The sequence below is a fragment of the Bos indicus genome, chromosome 18 (assembly GCF_029378745.1).
Source record: "Bos indicus isolate NIAB-ARS_2022 breed Sahiwal x Tharparkar chromosome 18, NIAB-ARS_B.indTharparkar_mat_pri_1.0, whole genome shotgun sequence".
Classification (NCBI taxonomy): Eukaryota; Metazoa; Chordata; class Mammalia; order Artiodactyla; family Bovidae; genus Bos; species Bos indicus.
This window is the reverse complement of record NC_091777.1, coordinates 57251486-57268326: the sequence shown is the minus strand read 5'-3', so window position 1 is coordinate 57268326 and position 16841 is coordinate 57251486. Positions and strand designations below refer to the sequence as shown.

At 49.0% G+C, this 16841-nt stretch overlaps 1 protein-coding gene and 1 long non-coding RNA gene across 2 annotated transcripts in view; one reads left to right on the top strand and one right to left on the bottom strand.

Annotated features, from left to right (window-relative positions):
• Positions 1-365: 365 nt before the first annotated feature.
• Positions 366-15485, bottom strand: LOC139177303 (uncharacterized). The gene is made up of 2 exons (XR_011561794.1): positions 15362-15485; positions 366-610 (listed from the first exon to the last, which is right to left on the bottom strand). It is a non-coding gene; the product is annotated as an uncharacterized lncRNA (long non-coding RNA).
• A 347-nt stretch (positions 15486-15832) lies between these two features.
• LRRC4B (leucine rich repeat containing 4B) overlaps positions 15833-16841 on the top strand; it is a 42561-nt gene continuing 41552 nt past the window's right edge. The window contains exon 1 of the mRNA XM_070772186.1: positions 15833-16196. The gene's annotated coding sequence lies outside the window, so the exon portion shown is untranslated. The remainder of the gene's footprint in view (positions 16197-16841) is intronic.

The following is a 16841-nucleotide window of genomic DNA, read 5'->3' as shown; positions in this document are numbered from 1 at the left end:
TATATCTAGTAATATAGTGTGTGCATAGTATTGTATAGTAAATGAGTAGTATTGTTTTGAGCAAGCATGTGAGTGTGTTTTAACATAAATGGGATCATACTGTACATATTGTTCTGCAGCTTGCTTTTTTAACTCAACAATATGTCTTGGAAATCCATCCAGCTTTATTTAAATAGCTCTGTACCGTTTCTTTCAAGAGCTGCAGTGGTGTTCCAAAAAACTCATGTTTCTTTATCCGTTCTCCTGTTGCTGGACATTTGGGTTATTTTTGGTTTCTTTGCTCTTACACTGTTGCTGTGAACATCTATTTTCTCAGGTACATGTATGTTGCCTCTGGGTCAATAAGGACAGGCAGAATCATCAGGTTATGTGAGTATATTCATTTTAATGTTAATAAACACTTTCTATAACTTCCAACTACTGCCATATAGTGAGTATCAAAAGCTCAGGAACTTCAAATAATAATTCTGTGATGGTTGATGGTTGATGGAGTCTGGCTTATCTAGGGCTGGTCTGCAGTGGGCTGCAGGTCCGGCTGGCTCAGGTCTGCTCCAAGTATCTCATTATAGGGCCCAGGCCAAGAAGGGTTCACAACTACAGCAGGCATCTCCTGGCCAGAGAAGAGTCACAGAGAATTAATGGCAGCAAGCTAAGCCAATCACGTCCTAGATTTACACACCACTGTTCCCACCCACAAGCCATTGGCCAAAGCAAGTCACGTGACTGCACGCGGCGCTAAGGGACGGGGATGATGTCATGGCGAGGGCTTGGAGACAGTGTGACAGCAGTTTTCACTTCTGCAAGCCTAGGACAGAGGGCTTTCCACATCCTATCACACTTACACACCAGTCAACTAAGTTTTGGCCAGCCCTGTGGGAGAAATGTGTGTTGACTTTCTTTTTCCCAAAACGCCTTCATGGCTGCTCCCAGCCAAGGGGCTGCACAAAAGCATCAAGTAGAGGGACTTCCCTGATGACGCAGTGGGTAAGAGGGCGCCAACCTGGGTACCCGGGCTCAGTCCCTGGTCTGGGGAGGCTCCCCGTACTACAGAACGACTAAGCCCGTGCACCATAACTATTGAAGCCTAAGCTGTAGAGACCAAGCGCCATAGCTACTGAGCCCGTGGGCCTAGAGCCTGTGGACGGCAGCCAGAGAAGCCACTGCAGTGATAAGCCCGCGAACCACAACAGAGACTCAGAGCAGCCCCCTCAAAAAATCACTGGGTGAAGATCAAAAGAGCCTGCCACTACCCTAGATGGACGGGGAGTTTGGAGGAGAATGGATATCTGTATATGGATGGCTGAGTCCCTTTGCTGTCCACCTGAAACCATCACAACATTGTTCATTGGCTATACTCCAAAACAAAAATAAAAAGTTTTTTTTTTAAATGGTGCCATGCAGATTTCTCTATTGTGTAGGTACCTTTTTTCCTTTGTCAATAAGAACTTCTCATTTAAATGAGAAAGAAAAAAAAGAGAGCCTGCCACTAATTAATCTTCTTGCCATTCCCTGTGATTTTAAAGTTGCTTCCTTTGTACCGATCTCAGCTTCCACACCTGTCAGTGGGACACAGGACTTGGAGCCGTATAGCCCAAGGTCTGAATCCCAGGAGTTGTGTGTGCCTGTTTTATGTGATTTTGAACAATCGCTTAATCGCCCCCAGCTGCCATTATTTCAGCAGTGTGGAGTGAGGTCGATAAACTCTGCCTTCCCTAGTTCCTCTGCAACAAGATTCCTCTCAAGTCGAGTATATATGATCAGCATTGAAACACGAAGAGCCACTGATTAGACTCTTCCATTTTATTTATTTATTGACCGCACCACACAGCATGTGGGATCTTAGTTCCCCGGCCAAGGATCGAATCCATGCCCCCTGCAGTGGAAGCTCAGGGTCCTAACCACTAGACCACCGGGGAAGTCCCAGCTCTTCATTTCAGAGTTAAGTAAGCTGACAACCCATGGAGGGGAAATGAGAGCATGCTGAGCTGTATGAGAAAAGATAGCAGGAAGTCCCTCACAATACCCATCACTTCTGTCACACTTGAAAGTAACAGAACCTCAGTGGAAAATGGTTTAAGCAATAAAATAAAATGGAAAGAATGTGTATTTCTTGGTTCACATAACTGGAAAGTTCAAGACTAGTTCCAGCATCAGGAATGGCTGGATCAGGCACTCAGACATCACTGTTGGGAGCGTGACTCCCCGTTTCTCCCATCTGCTTTCCTCTCTGTGGCCTTCATTCTCAGGCAGCTTCCTCTCCATTAGGGCAGCATCACCAGGTGTCGTATGGGAAAATTACAACACAACAACAGCAACAATAAAAGGCTCCTGGGATGGACAGATTACCAAAAAGCCACTAACTCTGGGTAGGTCATTTCAAAACGGCAGCCCTTCCATCCGGCTGGCACAGTCCTGAAACCAGGACATAGGTTTGGCAAGAGAAGCAGAGACTGAACATGTGCAGAGCTCAGATTGCCCAAGCATGTGCAGCAAACCCAAGGGAAGCAGGATGGTCATTGGCACTTTCGGATTTCATTTCTACCAGCTAACCCATCCCAGGATCAAGGCAAGTAACCCCAAAAAAGGTCTCGGGATTGGGAGTCACCAGACCTAGGTCATCCATGCGCCTGTGCTCAGTCGCTTCAGCCATGCCCGACTCTTTGTGACCCTATGGAGGAGCCCGCCAGGCTCCTCTGTCCATGGGATTCTCCAGACAAGAATACTGGAGTGGCTTGCCATTTCCTTCTCCGGGAGATCTTCCCCACCCAGGCAATGAACCTGGGTCTCCTGCATTGCAGATTCTTGACCATCTGAGCCACCAAGGAAGCCCCTAGGTCATGCACCTTTTCCTAATACCTAGGATGGGTTCATGCCACTGAAATCCCATAGAATGAATGTAGAACAAGGGAGAGTTCCCAGCGGAAATTACATTGCTATTACTAGAAAGAGGAGGAACTCCTTGCCAGGCTGACAAGACAGCAGAGACCCACTACACTCCCTCAAGGAACCTGCAGTCTAGCCTGGGGAGTAATAAACAAGCAGATTAACTAGAGGCTTGGAAGTTGGGTTTGTAAGAGCACAGATGGTCTCTATTCCAACTTCAGTGAAGTAGGTTCCTCACCTCGACAACACTGTAAGCTTCACAAGGGCAGCTTTTTGTTCCCCGATCTTTGGTTCATCACTGTATCCCCAGTCGGCAGCACAGACCTTAGTCCACATATGAGATGAATGAATGAATGATTAATAAATAGATAGGGCAAGAGTGATTCAGAAAGAAAACAACAGGATGCACGTACAGCAGCATCCCCAGGATCACACATCCTCCACTAATTTTTAACATTTAAGCTTTCAAATTTGGCTTTTACAAATGATGCTATGATACACATCTTTGCACGAATATTTTTGTCTCTGATTATTTCTTCTTTTTTTTTAAAGTCTTTTGTTTTATTTTTAATTGGAGGATAATTACTTTGCAAGATTGTGATGGTTTCTGCCATACATCAACATGAATCAGCCATAGGTATACACATGTCCCCTCCCTCTTAAACCTGCTTCCCTGATTATTTCTTTAATATAAGTCCCTAGGAGTTGAATTACTGGGTGATTAAGAAAACTGAAGCAAAAGGCAAAATAACTTTTCACATTAACTGTTTTGTTTTGTTCTTCTGATAAAACCCAAGGGCATAGCTTTAAAACAACTTTGTGGGTCGTTATTTTTTGCCCATCAGATGAGCAAAACAAATTTTTAAGGTTCTCCTGAATGCTGGTGAGCGTACAGCAAAACAGATATTCATGCCCATACTCCTTGGTGTCGGAATGTAAATTGCCACCACCCTTTTGGAAAGCAAGTTGGCACTAGATGTCAGTTCAGGAAAAATGTTCACACTCTCACAGCCTGAGGATCCACCTGCAAGTCAAGAGACTCATATACAAAGAGGTTCATCATGATGTTGTTTATAATGGTATTTTTAAAATGAAATTACCAGCATACCCAACTAGACGGAAACGGTTAACTCTCTGCCGCATCCGCTCGATAGAATATTACACAGCCATTTAAAATGACATTTAGAAGAATATGTATTAGCATGGAAATGCTGGTGAGGTAATGTTCACTGAACAAAAGCAGAATGCTCACATTTTATGTGAAGTATGAAGATAACTATGCTTTTAAAGACTAAGTGCAAATGCACCAAACTGTTAAGCAGTGATTTGGATGGTGGACATTTTTTTATATATATATAATTCTCTGTTTTCCACCCGTGCTCTCATGCTCATTATGGCAGACGGTATAAAGATGCCCATGTCCTAATCCCTGGATTTATGTAGCAAAAGGGACTTTGCAGATATGATGAAGTCGTGCTCAGTTGTTCAGTCATGTTTGACTCTTTGTGACCCCATGGACTGTAGCCCGCCAGGCTCCTCTGTCCCTGGAATTTACCTGGCAAGAATGTTGGCGTGGGTTGCCATTTCCTACTCCAATAATGAAGTTAAGGATCTTGAAAAAGAGAAAGGGACTTCGCTAGTGGTCCAGTGGCTAAAATTCCATATTCCCAATGCAGGGGGCCCCGGGTTCGATCCCTGGTCAGGGAATTAGATCCCACATGATGCAACTCAGAGTTCGCATGCCCCACCTAAAGATCCCACATGCCACAGCTAGGACCTGGTGCAGCCAAATCAATGAATACATAGTAGAAAAGGAGAGGATATCCTAGGTTATCCAGTGGGGCCCAGTGTGGTCACAAGGGAGCTTGTAAGAGGAAGCTGGAGCATCAGAGTCACAGAAGGCGATGTGACAATGGAAGCCGAGGGTGGGGTCACAAGCCAAGGGATGCAGACGCCTCTGGAAGCTGGAAAGATTCTCCCTTTAGCCTCCAGAAGGAACACACCTTGATTCTAGCCCAGCGAGACCGATTTGAAACTTCTGGTCTCCAGAACTGTGAGAGAATAAATCTGTGTCTTTTAAGCCACTAAGTTTATGGTAGTTTATTACAGCCGCAATAGAAGACTCATATAGTCATGAGTTACTTTACTTTGAAAAGTAAATCTTTTAAATATATGTAACATAGGGTTTCCCTGGTGGCTCAGTGGTGAAGAATCTGCCTGCCAATGTTCGATCCCTGGTCCGGGAAGGTCCCACATGCCACGGAGCAACTAAGCTGTTGTGCCACGACTACTGAGTCTGTGCCCTGGAGCCCAGGAGCTGCAACTAACAAAGCCCAAGTGTCCTAGAGCCTGTGATCAGCAACAAGGGAAGCAATGCAGTGAGAAGCCCGTGTCCCATGCTAGAGAAAGCCAGAGCAGCAACAAAGACCCAGCACAGCCAAAAATACAATAAATAAATAATACTATTTAAAAAGCAAACCTTTTAAATATATGTAGTATACACAGAGAAAAAGACATAAGTGACACGTGTCCAGCTTGGTAAATTTCTGCAAGGTGCACACGTCCGTGTGCTCAGCTGCCAGATTAAGGAAGAGCACTTGCAGGCCCCCAGAAGCCCCCTCACGCTCCGGGCCAGGCACCACCCACCCTCAAAGGGCACTCGCTATCCTAACCTCAAACCCACAGGTTCTTTTTGCCTCTTCCCTGGTGCTCCAGCGGCTAAGGCTCCACACTCCCAGTGAAGAGGGACCCGGGTTCAATCTCTGGTCAGGGAACTAGATCCCATATGCCACAGCTAAGACCTGACATGGCCAAATAAGCAACAAAAATAAAATAAATACGCTTTTAAAGAGTAACTCAGTATACTGACATGTGGTATTAAAAAATAAAATTTGAAATAAGCTATTTTGTTTCACCTCTTAGGTTCACATGTATAACCAGTCTAGATTTAATTTTTGTAAATTATATGAGATAGAAGCCAAAGAATTATTTATATATATTTTTATTGAAGCATAGTTGATTTACAATGTTGTGTTAGTTTTGGGGGTACAGTAACAGTTATAGATCTATAGATGGGTAGATTCTTTTTCAGATTCTTTCTCCTTGTTGTAGTTTAGTCACTAAGTCATGTCTGACTCTTTACCACCCCACAGACTATAGCCCACCAGGCTCCTCTGTCCATGGGATTTCCCAGGCAAGAATACTTGGATGGGTTGGTTGCCATTTCCTTCTCCAGGGGATCTTCCCAACCCAGGGATCGAACCCTCATCTTCTGCATTGGCAGATGGATTCTCTACTGCTGAGCCACCGGGGAAGCCCATACGTTAGGTCCTTGTTGATTATCTATTCTATACCAGTTATTGTCATTTTATATCAATCATTTGGAGGAACAGTTTACATACAGTGAAATGCACAGATACTAAGTTTACAATTTCATGAGTTTTGACAAATCTGTACACACATAACCAACACCTCATTCAGAACAACAGAACTTTTCCATCAACCCAGAAAATTCCCTTCCAAGGAATCCCCAACCCCCATAGGGAACTAGTATTCTGATTTCTACTACTAAAGAGTAATTTTGCCTTTCCCTGAACTCCAAACAAATAGAATCATAGCATATGTACTCTCTGTGTCTGTTTTATTTTTTTCTTGCTCAACATAACATCTATGAGATTCATCCATATTATTGAATCTGTCAATTCCTTTGTGTTGGTAAAGAGCATTCTATTTTGTGAATACACTACAATTAGCGTATCTGTTCCATTGTTGATAAAAGTTAGGGTTATTTTCAGTTTTATGTATTATTAACAAAGATGCTTCAGACAGATTTATCTAAGCCTTTTTTTTTAAGTTGTTTATTTATTTATTTACTTTGGCCACACCACAAGGCATGAAGGATCTTAGTTCTCTGACCAGAGATGGAATCTATCTACACTTTCTTCAGTGGAGGCGTGGAGTCTTAACCACGAGACCGCCAGGGAAGTCCCTTATCTGAGCTTTGAGTGGAATGTATGGATCCGTATTTTCATTTCTTTGGGCTGAGTACCTAAGAGTGAAATTATCTTGTTATAGCAGAGGTTATAGGACCAGAGTTCTCTTCCCATCTGTTCAATGCCTGAGAATGCTGTTGTTCAGTCGCTCAGTTGTGTCTGACTTTGCGACCACATGGACCGCAGCAGGCTTCCCTGCCCTTCTCTATCTTCCAGAGCCTGCTCAAATTCAAGTCCATTGAGTCGGTGATGCCCGAACATAGTGGCCTCACATGTTTTGTCCAGTTTTGTCATGGGAGGGCCGTTCTGGTACCAGTTAACCCATCATGGCCATAGGCAGGAATTCCCAGTGTATCAGATTTATAATTAAAAGAAACTGTGATTCAGTCAAGTCCCAGACAACATGGCAGAGGGGGAAGAACGTGGGCTTTGGATTCAAAAAGAGCAGACTTGGAGTCCAACTCTAACACTTCTTTGTTGTGGGGTCTTGCATCAGTGTTCACCTCTATGAACTTGAATCTTCTCTGTAAAATGTGGGGGAGAGATAATAGCATCTTCCTTGAGTGATTCGGGGAAGGATTATGGAAGTGATAACGTAAGTGCCTGTCTAATGCATAGTAGACGCCACAAACACAGTTCATGTTTTATTATGTTGAGGGATGGTTTTGTTTCAAGAAAATCATTTGTGTAGTACTCAGAAGACTGGATGGATTGTGTATTATATTCAACAAATGTAATGAAAATAGACCCTTCTTCTGACATGTTTTAGACACTGGGGATATAATGGTCACTGAGGATAGACTGGGTCTCTGTCCTCAAGGAGTCTACCTACTAGGGAAGGAAGACAATCAGTGAATGGTAGGTAAACAAACAATGAAGAAAAGTTCAGTTATGAATGCATTCTATGAAGAAAATAGACAAGGGGGCATTGTAGACTGCAAGTTTAACTCGAAGCAGGGTGCAAAGTCTGCAGAGTGTCAAGCTGAGGGTACCATGATCTAATTTATACTTTAACAAGATCACTCTGTGGAGAAGAGGTTGTAGGGAGGCAGGAGTGGCCACAGTCAGGCTAGTGAAGAGGCCTGGAGCCTGGCATGAGAGAGGGGATGCTGGTTTTGGTACCATGCTGGCAGAAGAGATGGAAAGAAGGGACTGTCTGCAGCCTCTTTAGAGGAAGAGCCACAGGACTGGATGGGTTGGGTTTACGGGTGAAGAAAAGAGCCCCACTGAGAACAATTTTTACATTCTTTTTAAAAAAATCTGTATTTATTTATTTTGGCTGCTCCGGGTCTTGGGTGTGGCATGTGGAATCTAGTTGCCTGACCAGGGATTGAACCCAGGCCCCCTTGCATTGGGAGCTCAGAGTCTTAGCCACTGGACCACCAAGAAAGTCCCCTCTACATTCTTTTTTCAACAACTCAGTGGAGGGTAATACAATTTGCTGAGATAAGGAAGATGGGAAGCAAAGCAGGTGTGTGGGGTGGGGTGGGAGTGGAAAGCTGCATTGGAGAAGTCAGTGGTCCTCTGTGAGCTTGTCTGATGAGAGTCAGGGCTGGAGACCCATGGGGGCAGTCACCAGCTGACTGGGTTTAAAGCTGAGAACTGGATGAGATCACCCCGGGAGAGAACAGAGCTCAGAGCCTGGCCCCCCGAAACTCTCCTCCCAAATCCTGAGACCCGCAAAGGAGTCTGGTGGGGAAAAGAAAATGGAGGGTGTGGCTAAGGCCACACTCGGGCCAAAAGAAGAAGTGGTTTCAAGGAGGTGCTGTGTTAAGTGCTGCTAAATGGATGCATAAGATGTGGGTCTAGAAGGAGCCCACGGATTTGCAACATGGAGGTCTTTGGTGACCTTGACAAGGGCAGCTTAGCTGTGCTGGGTGGAGGCGGGCAGAAACCCAGCCGTGTTTGAAGAGAGAACAGGAAGAAGTGGAGACAGTGAGTTCTTCCCATCATCTCAGAGAGTGAAAGTGTTAGTCTCTTGGTTGTGTCCAACTTTTAGCAACCCCATGGACTGTAGCCCATCAGGCTCCTCTGTCCATGGAACTTCCCCAAGCAAGAATATTGGAGTGGGTTGCCATTCCCTTCTCTAGGGGCTCTTCCTGACCCAGGGATGGAACCCAGGTCTCCTGTATTGCAGGCAGATATCTTCTTTACCATCTGAACCACAAGGGAAGCCCACAATTTTCTCAGGAGTTTTGCTGAAAAGAACAAAAAATGAGGTGCAGGGAGATGTGTTCTCAAAGGTGGAAACTTTGGGAGTTCAGGGGGTTTTGGCTTTGTTTTTTAATATTTACTTGGCGTTGTTGGGTCTTAGTTGGGGCAGACAGGATCTTGGCTGCCTTTTGTAGGATCTTTGTGTTTTGGCATGTGGGCTCAGTAGTTTCGGTGCTCAGGCTTAGTTGCTCCATGGCATGTGGAATCTCAGTTTTTCTACCAGGAATCGAACTCGTGTCCCTTGTATTGCAAGGTGAATTCTTAACCTCTAGACCACCAGGGAAGTCCCAGGAGTTCAGGTTTTCTGAGAGCGGATTACCCGTCCCGTGCTTGGCCCTGCAATAAAGCTTTCTGTGCTCAAAAAAAGGAAAGAAAGAAAGAGGAAAGAAAAAAAAAAGGCACTTTGGGGTGATGTTTATTTGAGATGAGAGATATCTTGAATGTGGAGGCAAAAATTATTAATATTTATGCAGGAGGGGAGAGGGGTTCATAGCAAATAACAACCACCCTAAATGTTACTTCTATCAGTGGACTGCCCCCTCCTGATTTTGTATGAAAAATGTCAAATATATAGAAAATTGAAAAGCAAATTTCAATGAGCATTCACACACCCATCATTTCAGTTCCACAATTGTTAACATTTCAAATGTCGACTTTTTAAAAGTTAAGTTGCAGGTGTAAATATTCCAGCATGAATCTCCTAAGAGTAAAAACATTCTCCTACATAATCACAATATCATATTATCACCCTAGAGAAGACTAACATTAATTCCCTAACGTTTTTAAGATCAGCTTTAAGTTCCATTTTCCCAATTGCCCATAGACTGTCTTTCAAACCAGGATCCAAGCAAGCTCTATGCAATTGCATCCGGTTTGGGGGTGTCCCCCATGGCTCAGCAGTGAAGAATCCGCCTGCAATGCAGAAGACGCAGGAGATGCAGGTTTGGTCCCTGGGTTGGAAAGATCCACTGGAAGAGGGCATGACAACCCACTCCAGTATTTTTGCCTGGAGCATCCCATGGACAGAGGAGCCTGGGAGGCTACAGTTCACAGGGCCACAAAGAGTCAGACATGACTCAAGGGATTGAGCACAGGTTGTGTCTCATTAATAAGTTTTAATCTAAAGCTGCTACTCCACCCTTTTTTTGCTCCCTTGTGACACTGACTTTTTAAAGAGACCAGGCCAATAACCTTATCAGATTCTCTTACCTTTTGGATTTGTCTGATTGTTTCTTCATAGTGTCTTTTGACTTGTTCCTCTATCCTTTTTCTCTATAGGATGGAAATTAAGTCTGGAGCAGAGGTTCTGCAATATCCTCATTGCACAGTACCTTTAGTGCCTCAATAATTGTTTTCATGGTATTCCTCAAGCCCCTAAAGGAATAACTAACTCTTCCATTTATTAAGTAGTTAGGTCCTTGCGATGTAAGAGTTAGCACCAATGGAAAAAGTAATGCACATAAATCAAAAGAATAAACATTTTGTTTCATCCTAACTACTCACTAGCAGGATTGTGTGCAACTGTTGGGCGCTGCACAACCTCTCAAGCTCCAGAATCAGGTTAGACACCACGACCCTCATTTCCAGTTCCACAAAGACTTTCAGGGCAGTGCTGGCTTTTAAGCACAGCACTGCCAAAACTCCAGCTTCACATAGATACGTCAACTCAAAAAAACATAGCACAAATCTAATGTTGAAACTGTGAACTACTTCATACACACACACATTACCAACATCACGTCATTCCTCCAACTTCTGCCAATGAGAACCCCTTCAAGTTGGCTCCTGGTCCCTTTGCACTGGCCTCACTAGTACTTCAGTACTGTCCCAGGCTTACTTTGTAATTGTCCTGCCCCACACCCAGAAGCAGCTACTTTCCCGAGGAGTCTGGTTCCTTTTAGGGGGAGCAATATCTAGAAACCAAGACCAGGGTGGTTCAGTTTATTTCAGCCAAACATTCAACCACCGATGGATGTAGACGGTTTGAGATTGCCTGTCTAATATAAAGAACTAGAATGTCATGTCCCGTGTCTGTGACTGTGGCTGTTACCTATTGCTGTACAGCAAATCACCCCCAGTAATTAGCGACTTGAGGCAACAAAGTAATTTTATTATCTCTTCAGGTCTCTGCAAGTCAAGAATTTAGGAAACAGTCAGCTGGCAGTTCTGGCTCTAAAGCGGACACAGTGAAACTGCGGCTAGGGCTGTCACGGAAGGAGAGCTAACACAGCCACGTGCTGCTCGGGCCTTCTTCCCTCTTCAGGTAGCGTCAGGGCGCCTCTGTGTGGCCTCTCCCTGGATAGGACAGTTTGAGCTTCCTCCCAGCACAGCAGCCTCAGTGCCCTCAGCTTATGAAGCCGCCATAGGCTCAAGAGCCAGTATTCCAGCAAGCAAAGCAGGAGGTGCATCTCTTTTATGACCTAACTTTGGAAGTCACGTGGTGTTGCTTCTGCCACTCCATTGGTCTAAAAGGTCATAAAAGCCCTCGCAGTTCTGAGGGTCATGCACATGGAGGAGGACCAGAGTGTGCGGGATGGGAGTGCAGGGGGTGTCGCAGCCACCTTTGGGAAACATGGCCAGCCACACTGACTCAGGATAAACACAGATGTGTTAGAAACTGGACAAGCGCGCTCACAGGGACATTGCTCTGCATCTAATTCTGTGTTCCTTGGTCAGCAGTTGCCATCTTTCTGAAGAATTAGGGATTAGGTTGGAGGCACAGTGAAAGTCAGGGCTTCCCAGGTGGCTCAGCGGTAAAGAACCTGCCTGCCAATGCAGGAGATGCAGGCTCGATCTCTGGGTCAGGAAGATCCCCTCGAGGAGGAAATGGCAACCCACTCCAATATTCTTGCCTGGGAAATCCCATGGACAGAGGAGCCTGGTGGGCTATAGTCCATGGTGTCGCAAAAGAGTTGGACACAACTGTGTTGCACACATTATGCTTTTTATTCATTTACATGTTTAGGGCTGGTCTGGTGCTGGAGAAGACTCTTGAGAGTCCCTTAGACTGCAAGGAGATCAAACCAGTCAATCCTAAAGGAAATTGACCCTGAATATTCATTGGAAGGACTGATGCTGAAGCTGAAACTCTAATACTTAGACCACCTGATGCAAAGAGCAGACTCATTAGAAAAGACCCTGATGCTAGGAAAGATTGAAGGTAGGAGGAGAAGGGGAGACAGAGGATGAGATGGTTGGATGGCATCACTGACTCAATGGACGTGAATTTGAGCAAACGCTGGGAGATAGTGAAGGACAGGGAAGCCTTGCATGCTGCAGTCCATGGGTTGCAGAGTCAGACGTGACTTAGTAACTGAACAACAACAAATAGTGAAGGTCAAAACTGGAGGCTAGATCAGAGCTTACCTGAGCACCCACTGTGACATTCTCCCACTCCTAGTACTCTCTGAGTCAGTGACGATCTTGTTTATGACTTGTTTATCCACAGTAGCTGTTCAATGCAAGTGTATTGAACAAAATACAGGAACACAGCCGGGGGTGGGGGTGTATGTGATGCCTCTAGCCATTATCTCCCATGGATCCCACTTTGAAAGAGTTTTCTGGGAAAACCAAACTACTTAAAGTGAAAATTTCCTTCCTTGGCCCATATTTTATTTATCAAAGGTAAACCTAACTGTCCATGAGAACTCTGATCAGGGTGAGATGACCAGTTAACACACAGAGTGGATTTAAAAAAAATTTTTTTTTTTACAGCCTGAAGCAGAGAAATTTGATTTTGGGTTAGCCTCTGAAATGCTATCCCAAAGGAAATGTATACTTTACATTTGATTTTTTTTTTTAATAGTAAACCTACCTTTTGACTGTCCATTACTATGTGGGGGAAGGGGAGGTCCTGGGGTCACTGCCACTCCTTCTTAGGTAATAGAATTTCTGGTCCATCATAAGCCCCACTCAGTGTTGAAAACGTGCATTAAAAAAATGGGGATCGGGGTTTAGGTTGCTCAGGACTGTCGCTAGAGTTCAGCTTTTGGGCCAAGTTTAGGGGACAGACAGTCGCCTGGGCTTGGTTTTGTGTTTGCGCTAATCTGGGGTTCTTCTTCCTCCCTTTCTGCTCTCCCTGTGTCTGCTCTGTTTCTGCCACACCTGTCCTATCTCCTCTCTCAAACAGGACAAACCTGCAGCCAGCCCCATGCCTCTGCTTGCCATACTTCCTCAGCCCATGGACTCTCAGCCCAGGCGGCTGCTTTCTTATCATTTAAATCTCAGCTCAAATGCCACTTCCTCCGAGAGGCATCCTCATCACCTGCAGCCTGCCGCCCCACCCACCTCTGTCTTCCTAGTGGTTTTTTGCTGCATCGGACCTTAGTTGCATTACTGGAGATCTTTCGTGACGGCGCACGATTCTCTACTTGCGGTGCACAGGCTTAGCTGCTCCACAGTGTGTGGCAAGTAGGATCTTAGTTTCCCGACCAGGAACTGAACCCACATCCCCTGCATTGCAAGGCAGAGTCTCTTAACCACTACACCACCAGCGAAGTCCTGTCCTAGTGCTCTTCTATTTCTCTGAAATAGGTTCAGACCAGGCCAGGAAGGCTTGGGAGCTGGTAAGATGTGGAAATTCTTTTGTACTTCCCCATTCTGGCCTCTCACCAGCAAGCCTCCAGGAACTGAAGGGTTAACTCTGGGCACAGCAGGGGCCCCCCAGATCCTGCTCAGCCTGTGTCCACCAGTGCCCAAGCATCCCTGAAAGTCCAGCTGGGGCTGGTTGTGAGGAATCATCTAGATGTTCATGCAGTACTCAGCACAGTGTCCAAGTCTGACCGAAGCCAGGAAACGCTGGCTGTTATTACTATTACTGTTTTATCACCATTATCACCACTGACCTTGAGCCTGTACTATGCTGCGCTCTAGGGTGGCTGTGTTCACACCTCCCATCTCCTAAACCCGGTTTCCTAGCAGCACCAAGGTGGGGACCCAGTGCTCCATGACCCACTTGGGGCTCCCAGGCCCCGGCCCATCTCTCTCTCCTTCCTCAGTTTCCCTTCTCTGTAGTGCTCACATCTCATTAACCAGTCACAACCCACAGCCACTTCTTACGCACCCAAAGGTGACCCACTTTCCCTCCCTGCCTCCCAGCCCCCCTCTTTCCCCAGGCAGGCTTCCACTTCACCCGATTTCTGCCTGTGGGGAAGAAGGGGATATATCGGCCCCTCCTGAGGCTCTCAGAAAAAAGAGAGGAGTCAGTCTCTCTGGGGACCTTGCCACTGAGGGAACTTGTATCTCTCTTTGTCCAAAGTTAGTAGCTGGACTTTGGGTGGGGTGGGACAAAGAAGAGGTGAATTTCCTGCCTGGGAGGAAATTCAGTGTCGGGAACAGGGACTGCCTCCTTCCAGCCCCCTTCTGAATTTCTTTGCCTCCTAATCCCCCATGCCTCCCATCCTTGGTCCCTGAGCCTTTGGGGGCAGCAGATGGCGGGGCTGGGTCGGGGGGAGTTGATGAGGCAGGAGGAGGAGGAGGTGACCTCTCAGAGGCCCCTGAGGCCTCTCCCCACCTCCCTGCACCCAAGGTGCAGAGCGGGTTCACAGCTCTAAATGTATCCCCAGCACCCGCAGCCAACACCTGGGGAGGTGAGAGAACGCGGTGGGGGGTCGGGGTGGGTGTGGGCCCATCCTCTGCCCTGCCACCCGACAGATCTGGGCCAGGGGCTCCTTGCCAGGGCCGGACCTCCTCTTTGCTCCTCCAAGATACTCCGTGCAGAGCCCGGACTCCGCGCTGAGATGCTGCCACCCTGGTCCCCCGAAGAGCCCAGTGTCCTCATCCGGAAAGTGGGTATGAGGATCCTCTCTCAGGTGCTGAGTCGGGAAGGGGTGACGAGGCGGGCAGCCCGTGGGGGTTCAAGTCCTGCCCAGGCCCCTGCCCTGCCTCGGCCAGCCTGCCTTCACGGCTCTAGCTGCCAGGCTCCTTCCTCCGCTGCCCTGGACCTCCCCTCTCCCCCGACCCCTCCCTCGGTCTCCGTCCTCTCATCTCGGTCCGCTTGGTTTCCCCGGGGCTCCCTCCCTGTCCCCACATTCCGCCCGCCCCGCTCAAATCTCCCTGACCTTTCCTCCCGCCCTCTCCCACCTCTCCCCTTCCTCCTCCCTTCCCCCACTTGCCAGCTCCCGGGGCTCCTCCAGGCCCCCGACCATCTCTCCCCTCGCGGTCCCGGTCCTGTCCTCTGCCTGCCCCCTTCCTTCTCCCCAGCTCCGCTTCCTCTCCACCCCTTCGCTCTGGCCCTGCCGTGCCCTCCCGCATTCGCCCCTGCAAATATTTACCAAAGGTGCGCTAGGAGTTGCTCCTCTCCCAGCCTCCCATCCCGGGCAGGACAGGCTCGCCTCCCTCTCCTCTTCCCTCCATCCTTCCTGGCTCGTCCCCGGGTCCCTCTGTCTCTTCCCGGTCTCTGTCTCCCCCCGCTTCACCCCACCCCTCCCCCCTCGGCCACCCCCCTCCCCCCTCGGCCCTCCCCCCCCGTTTCCTCCCTCCCTTCCTCCCCCCCCTCTTCCTCTCCTCCCTCCTCTCCCCCCTCTGCTCCTTCCCGGGCAGCCTTCCCCCTCCCGGCGCCCTCCCTCCCCTCCCTCCCGCTCCCCCTCCATCATCAGTATTCCGCTCCCGTCCCTGCCGCTCTCGGCTGCTCCCGGTCGCTGCCGCACCGTCCGAGGCGGGGGCCGGGGCCGGGGCCGGGGCCTGGGGGGGGTGGGGTGGGGGGAGAGCGGCGCCGGCGGCCCGAGGAGGGAGGGAGGGAAGCAGGCAGGAAGGCTGGAAGGAAGGAAGCGAGGAAAGAAAGAAGGGAAGAAAGGAAGGCAAGAAGGAAGGCGGGCCGGCGGACCAGGGAGCCGGGCCGGGCGGCGGGCGGGCAGGCGGGCGGGCGAGGAGGCAGAGCGGCCCCCCACCCCCTGCCGAACGCCACCGCTGCCGCTGCGGAAGCCCCCTCCCCATCCAAGAGCCGGGGAGGGGGGCGCAGAACGCCAGAGCCCCGGGCCCGGCCGCAGCCCCGCCCCCCCGCGCCTCCCCGCAGCGGGCCTCGCACCCCAGATCCCGGTGCCTCATTGGGGGGGTCCTCCCCCCGCGGGCCGGGCATGCTGCCCCCCGGAAGGAGCCCCTTTCCTCGCTGTGAGTAGCCGCCGAAGGGCCCGGGCGGGGGCGGGAGGCGGAACCGCGGGGGGGCTGGGGGTGGGTGGGGGGGGCATTCTCTAATTAGGGGACCGTGGTCTCAGGCCTCCTCCAGGATGGGGGGGGGGCGGCAGAGGACAATGGGCGGGGCCTGCTGGAGAGCAGAAGCCGGTGGGAGAGACGGTCGGGTGGGGGTTCTTAGTTCTGTGTGGGGGGTCGCCGCCGCCGAGGGATGGGGGGTGGAAATGCACGTCTGGCGGTCGCTGCGTATCCAGCTGTGGGGCTGAGGATGGAGGCTGGCGGGGAGGGGGGCGCCTCGCTGGATGTAGGTTTGGGCCCCCTCTCTGGGTCGGGAGTCCGAGTTCTCCCCCCCAATTGCCCCTCCCACCTTCCACACCGCTGCTGCTTGGGGTGGGGGGGGGCACTCCAGTGATGGGGAGGGGGGAAGAGGCGGGCACGGGGTTTCCTTGGTGACCGCGCCTGGCAGGAGCGGTTGCCGTGGCAACCGGGGAGAACCGGGGAGTTTGGGAAGTGAGAATGGGAAAAAACGGAGGGGTGACTGGGGAATGAAACACCCCCCTCCCCAACCTGCAGCCTTTCTCCCTCTGGGGTCCCCCAACCCCGACTGCGGGGCCACCGAACCCC